Raw genomic sequence first — 7,394 nt, forward strand, 5'->3', positions numbered from 1 at the left:
GAGGTGGCTGATGGTCCCTGGGTGAGGCTGGAGACGCCCTTTTGTTCCTTACCACTGGGACCTGGAAACGTTGTCGGCTGACAAGCGCATCATGCAGTGTGCCCACATGGCTCTGCAGCCCTCGCCAGAGGAGTAACATGACCTGCTCTTTCCTGAAGCTTTTGTCATTCTAGGAGTACCTGCGAGAAGCTCATGGGGGTGATCATAAATGTATGTTGAGTGAATTGCATAATTGGAAAAGCTTCTGGATCACTTATGTACTTATAAAAATTCTCCATGTGGCTGTAAAGCTGACTTAAGTACAAATCTAACCCTGAGCCAAGAAACCTTTCCTTATTTGTTGCTCCAGCGCAGCACAGGGCTGTTTGGAAGGCTGGGTGGGATAAGCCATATGGCAGAGCGCCGCAGGGTCAGGTGAAGCTGGGGAAGCTGGCAGGTCACATTTCTTTTCAACAGTTGCCATGTGCCAGGCCCAAATGCATTAGTTCCCTTCATCTGCAAAGCAGCATCCTAAAGAGCAAATACTGCTCTGCTGTAGTGGTGATGAAATTGAAGCTCAGAGAGGGGAAGTCACTTGCCTGAGGTCACACAGGCAGTAAAGGGCAGAGCCAGAGTTAGGAATTATATCAAAGCTCCTGCTAGTCCCACCATCCCACAGCAGGTGGCTGCTGGGCACAGGGTGTATCTGTGTTTGACCTGCAGTGCTAGATTCTTACAGCAGACAAAGAGGTCAGGGAATATCCCAGCCCCTTCGCCTAGGGTTAGGTCATCAGGTCATGACCCCGTGAATAGAGTCAGCTGGACCCACAGAGAAGCTCTCACCACTTGAATGACCTTGATGTCACCATTTGAATCGCCACCATGCGCCATCCTCCATGGAGCACCGGTGGCGTTTGTCTCCATATGACCAGTGCCAAATTTTGTTTGGTTCATTCCCCATTACTAGATGGGCTTCGCTTGATGGCTGGTGCTGCCCATTCTGTCAAAGGTCAGATGGATGTCTGACTTTTCTCTCTAAATTGTGAAATGCGAGTTGGCATTAAAGAGACATTAAGTCCCTCCTCTAAATGTGTGTTAAATTCACTGCAAGGTGAGAAGTGACTTCATTTTATAAATTATGGGGCAATGGATTTAAACAACAGAATGGATGGGAGGATGGTGTGAAATGAGTTGCAAATTAATTATAAAGTTAAGACTTAAATTCTGTCTTATCTTCTCTGCAGCCATTTCCTTCCTTCAAACATTTGCCCTGGCTGAGCAGTCTATGCTCTGTTCCCCTTCCTGACCACGTGGGCTGCTCCTGGGAAGCCCAGGATAGGAGCTCCTACCCCATACAAACTGTGTAGTGGACACAGCATGTCTTGCCCCGGAATGCTTGATGCTCAGAGTCCTGGTACCCCTCCAAGTCTCCTGGGATGGGGCAGCTCTAAGTGGAATCCAAATGGAACCCCGTCTCAAGAGAGCTGCACTGTGACATGGTCTAAGGTATAAGTCTAAAGAAACCAAGCTCTTCTGTGCAGTTTCCTGCCCTTGTCAGAGGTTATGAAAAAACTGGGAGGAAGGAAGAATTTTCCAGTCTCCTAAAGTTACACTCTAATTCTGACCTTATTTACTTGGGCTTCTACCTGTCAAATCTCTTCAGTTCAGGTCAATAGCATTTATTTTTTAAGCCCTCGTATGTGCTGAACACTAGGCAAAAAGCTAGGGTTACAAAGATGTGGGATATCAAAGTCTCAGCTTTTCAGGGAAAGAAAACATATTTGTAACTAAAGAAATCATGACACTGTTATGGATAATAAGTGTCACTATGAGATGCAAACCAGAGGGCTGTTTTGGCCTATAGTGTCTAAGCAGGTATCCCAGAGGCAGTGGCATTTAGGAGATGAATAGGACTTTAAGCAAACAATGTGGGGAACTGTCATTTAAACAGAGGCAGTAACAAAACCTAACGTATCTGCGCCCAAGGAGCGTGCATTCTATAGTAGGACACGCGCATGAGCTGCACGCACACATGCACACGTTTATTATTCTAAAAGACAGAACATGACCCTCAGTTAGGGATACAGGTTTACAGAGGGCTGCACACTGGACCCAAGGGTACAATGCTTATCATTCAAAGCAGGAAGAGGACCATGCCAAGTGATGCACCTTTCAGAGGTCTGTCCCCCCATATCCTCCCCACCTGGGCTAACACTGGTTTTCTGGACTGCTTATGTTCATTAAGAATCTCCTTCGAAATGCCTAGAAGACACAAAACTGCAAACAATAAGTAGGGATGGTGGAGTAAAACTAACGAATAATGCTGTCTGTATACACACCAGTGCGGATTCCCAAGAGAAAGACTCTTTATTGTTTTACTTATTTCTGAAGCCTAAAGTAACAGCATGAGAAAACTGAGGCAGTCCTTTGGAGTTTATGGCTTGGGATCAGATCAACCATCAGATTATCCACCATCAAATGTTTCCTGTGGCCATGGGTATACAAAGGACAACACTCTGTCCAGGAGCTTATGAGTAGGTTCACAGGTAAAGATGTAAACACACGAAAAGGTAAATAGCAGTACAGGTATTAACTGATGAATTAGACTGAATGTTTATGTCCCCCTAAAATTCATATGTGGAAACCTATTCCCCCCAAAGTGATGGTATTTGAGGTGGGGCTTGGGGAGGTGATTTGGTCATGAAGGCCGAGCCCTGAAGGATGGATTAGTGTCCTTATAAAAGAGACCCTGGACAGCTCTCTTGCCCCTTCCACCACCTGAGGACACGACTCAAGGATCCTGGAAGCAGGCTCTCACCAGACACCAAATCCGTTGGCGCCTTGATCTTGAACTTCCCAGCTTCCAGAACTGTGAGAATAAATTTCTGTTGTTTATAGCACCCAGTTCATGGTATTTTGTGAGAGCAGCTCAAACAGACTAAGACACTGAGATCTCACAAGATGACATATGCGTGAGTATCGGGTGAGTGGGAGAATCTCCTCTGGAAGGCACGAAGGGGGCAGCTGGGTTTGACCATTTCCTCTGACCCTGTTTTCAGATCCATCATTGTGTGAATCTGACATTAAGTGTTTTGAGGTCAGTTTTATCACCCAAGCAGGTTTTCTTCTCTTCCTCTGATTGCATTAACATCAGAAAATAATCCAAAAGAGCAACAGTTATGTGAGATTAAAGATCTGTTATCTGCAATAATAGCTATGTTATATTATCTGCATCTTCTATGCAGGACACATTATGTTGGGAATGTTAACTAGTGAATTTATGGAGAATATTGAAACTTGTCTACTTCCAGATAGGCTTGGTTTTAGGGTCATTCTTGTTTTTATATTTTATTTTACTATGGCAAGAGCACTTAACATATTTGTAAGTGCATAATTCAGTATTGTTGACTGTAAGTACAATGTTGTACAGCAGATTTTCATAACTATTCATCTGCTCAGCTGAAACTTTATGCCTATTGATTAGCAATTCCCCTCTCTGCCACAGCCCCTGAAAACCACCATTCCACTTAGATTTTTAAGGTTGTTCTTAAATCTAGTTGTTTGCAAGTTCAAAGTTTCTCCAGCAAGCAGCACTGGACACTTTCTCCCCACTCTCAATATTTGTTTCATTAGAAATTCTGTCTCTTTCTGCTGGGACCTTCAGTACCCTTAATATGTTCATTCAATTACATCAGATCTGATGGGGTTAATACTATTTGCAAACTCCCTAAAAAACAATTAGCCTTACTCTCTCCACTGAGAAAGGTCAAGAGGGAACTTGGTCTTAGCATAATGCTTGGCTTTCCCAAATGACTGTGACTTCATGTGCAAGGTTCAAAGGGAGATAGGGAAACTCAGCACTTGGGGTCACTTAGAACCTAGGAAATAAAGACCTTGCCTCCCCAAGCCTTCTATCCTCCAACTTCTAATTCAGTAATAAGGGAAGGGCTTAGCTCCCTTACCTGACACTTATTGGAAGCAATGGATGACATGTTGTCCTTGATCTTATTACACTTGCAGGCATTTATGAGACTACTACGGTATACTGAGTAGCATGGACTGGGCTCTCTGTGCATTGCTGTGCCATAACCCAGGGACAAGCAGTGACAGCAGCCACCTCCTTCCCTGCCCTTCTCCAAGTACGGAATCCATGGATATTATGATAGTCCCAGAAGTCTGCTGTAAATCTGGTTGAACTCTGTGAGCTGGTGAAGAGGGACTGAGAGGAGCCAGTTGGCTACCTCCCCCACGTGTTGTTTATGGTGTGTCTCGGGCTGCAGCTCTGAGCCAGTGACTGAACCTGTCCTAGGGGTCTGCACACGTGACTCCTGCAGAACCTCAGATAAATGATCACCTCTGCTGCTCAGGATTCTCTCCGCCTCCCCTTTATGTTTGGTTATAATGAATGCTGGGAGTGGCTCACTTAAGTAGTGACCTGGCTAGACAAACCCACCGAATTCTTGGGCTGACGTTACAATTACCCTCTTGATAAGATCCAGAACCCACAAGGTCAGTCTTTTGGGGGCAAGGAAATCAATTATCATTCCCGGCACTATCCACTGTGGACAGGAAGTTGGGTGTTGGGCACAACCAGGCCTAGAGGCCCTGCTTTGCTTGTGAACCAGATGGCTGGTCCCGAGAGGATAGGGAGCCTCGGGGAGAGGGAGGTGGCACTGCTGGCCGGGGCCTACAGCCCACACATCAGCGGAGGCCATATGATAGGACCAGCAAAACAGTAGACAGGTGGAAGAGGGCAGAGGGCCAGGAGACTTGGCACATGACTGCCTGTTCTCTAATCCCCATGGGCCAGAGTTTCTCCAATTGTAGTCTTTGGACTATCAACAAAATAATCGTGTGGAGGATGTGTTAAAGATGTAGGGCCATGAACCTTAAACTCTGATCTGGGATGGGGTCTGCATTTATCAAGCTGCTCGGGTGATTCTGTCCAGTGCAAAATTCGAGAGCCATTGTTTCGGCTGCAGCCTTCTGTCCCCTGCAGGCTGCCCCTGGTGGGCTTAGGACGACGCTGGGCAGTGGCCGAATGCCAGGGGTGGTACCCGAGTCTGTCCCCAGCAGCTCCGCCTGTTCCCAGCTCTGCACCCTCACAGCCCATCTGGCTGGCTCGAAGCCATCTGAACACTCAGGGCATCCGAAGCGCAATTCCTCATCTGTTCCTCCGAGCCCAGCGTCCCTCCCTGACATGCGCATTCCTTGTCCTCAACAACCAGGCTCACAGCTCTGAAATACCCTTAAATCCTTCTGGTCCTTCTCCCTCTCTCCCCCTAACCTCTACAGGCCTCTTGATTGTATGGAGTTCCTCCTGCTTCATTTCCTGTAGCCAAATTTAGGGCCTCCTCCTTGAATGATGATGGGGCTGGAGGACAACCATCCTGGCCCGCCTGGGACTGAGGAATGTAGGATTTCCCACGTGACCACCGAGAAGGCCCTGGGAAAGTCGGGGCACGCTGGTCACCCTATGCCTGGATTGTGGCCGCATGCAGTCACCAGCCCGGCCTCTGAGCCCACCATCTCTCCGGCACCATCTCCAGCTCAATGCTCCCCAGGAGCAATTGTTCCTGACCCCCCAAATCTTCAATCTTCGAGGACTGAATATGCTTTCTAATGAGTTTAATTTCTGTGGCATTGAGGCCCCCAGCAATCTGGCCCTACCTGCCTGGCTGCTGTTGTCTTCCCTTCGCCCCACACATAGCATTTATTCAGCTGCGCCACTGCTTCCCATGGGACTGTCTCACTCTGGCCTTTGTCTATGTTGCTTTCTGGCTGCCACCTCTGTCTTGGCCCATTCTTAGCCTTTTGAACTCTTAGCCAACAGCTAAGTCTCAGCTCACATACCACCACCTCTGAGACGTCACAGGTCCGGTCACCCAGCGAGAGCAATGTCCACCCTCCCCACTCTTATTGCGACTCCCTAAGAGCATCCTGTCACATTTGTCACACACTGCATTGATGTAAACCTATGTGTTACCTATTTGTCCCCCTTCTTGACACTAAATCCCTCAAAGACAGAGATCTTACCCATTTTTTAGATTCTTCAAAGCTCATCAAATTGTGTGCATGGTAGGTGATTAGAAAGCATACATTCAGATTGAAGAAACAAAGAGGTTTTTTTAGACTGAGAATGTCTGCCTGTGAAGGGGGATGGCACCAGGGCCACACATTACTGTGGGGATGGCCCTGAGCCAGGAACACATGTCCAAGTCACTGTGACTTACGACATGCACACGTGCCATTTATGATTCCCTGAAATAAGGAATGATAGTTGCAAACATTGATTGTGCACATATTCTGTTCCAGGTACTACGTCTTCCAGGCACAGCAATCCCACAGGACAGTCCAGGTGGGCCTGGGAGGCGCACTGACTGGATTTGGAACCCAGCTCCACTACTTCCTAGCTGGTGTCCTTGGGCAAGCTGCTTAACTTGTGTACCTCAGTTTCTCAATTTGCAAAATGGGGGTGAAAATAGTAGCTAATTCAATGGGGTATTGCAAGGAGTATTATACTTCATGAATCCAAGATGTCATCCATTGTGAGGTAAACCGTAACCCTGTATCACTATAGAAAAATCTCTCTCAATTAAACTCTGTATACCATAGACTGTTGGATGCAGCTTGATTCCACATATGTTCAAATGTGTCATAACATGAGTCTTGTAATCACTGAACTGTGGTAAATGGTTTAAATGAATGACAGTAGTATTATGGGCTGAACTGTGTCCCCCCAAATTCATACATGGAAGTGTTAACCCCCAACATCTCAGAATATGACTATATTTGGAGATAAGGTCTTTAAAGGGGTGATTGCATAAAATTAGGTCATATGGGAGGGCCTTAATCCAATCTGACTGGAGTCCTTATAAGAGGGGGAGATTAGGGCACAGACACACACAGAGGGGTGACCGAGGGAGCCCACAGGGAGATGGAGGCCATCTGCCAGCCAAGGAGAGAGGCCTCTGAGGAATCAGTCTTGCTGACACTTTGATATTGGACTTCTAGCCTCCAGAACTGTGAGGAAATAAATTCCATTTGTTTAAGTCACCCGCTCTGTGGTCCTCCCTTATGCCAGGCTGAGCCCTCAGTGAAGCTTTCTAAGACCACAGGACAAGCACCTGAGATATGGGACAGCCCTAGTGTAGCAGAAGACCTTCCAGCCCAACCCCAGCTGGTCCCTTATATTTGATTAGCCCAGAACCAAGTTAGACCTTCCATTCCCCTTGGGTCTCCATTCATCGAGAAGTCAGCTGTTCACTCATATAGGAGCTGTAAATGAACGGCACCATTAGCACTTGACCTCTTCACTTTGTTTTTTAAAAATCCATTTATGAGGGCATAAGGGGAAAGCGTGAGGAGTTTCTGAATATCAACACACTATCAGCAGGACGCTGACTGAAGTACGT

The 7,394-nt window shown here is 46.9% G+C and overlaps 1 long non-coding RNA gene across 1 annotated transcript; it reads left to right on the forward strand.

Moving 5' to 3' along the window:
* The first annotated feature begins 2,173 nt into the window (after positions 1-2,173).
* LOC130684424 (uncharacterized) lies at positions 2,174-6,674 on the forward strand. The gene is made up of 3 exons (XR_008998705.1): positions 2,174-2,850; positions 4,000-4,488; positions 4,979-6,674. It is a non-coding gene; the product is annotated as an uncharacterized LOC130684424 (long non-coding RNA).
* The last annotated feature ends 720 nt before the right edge of the window (positions 6,675-7,394 follow it).

The sequence above is a fragment of the Manis pentadactyla genome, chromosome 7 (assembly GCF_030020395.1).
Source record: "Manis pentadactyla isolate mManPen7 chromosome 7, mManPen7.hap1, whole genome shotgun sequence".
Classification (NCBI taxonomy): domain Eukaryota; kingdom Metazoa; phylum Chordata; class Mammalia; order Pholidota; family Manidae; genus Manis; species Manis pentadactyla.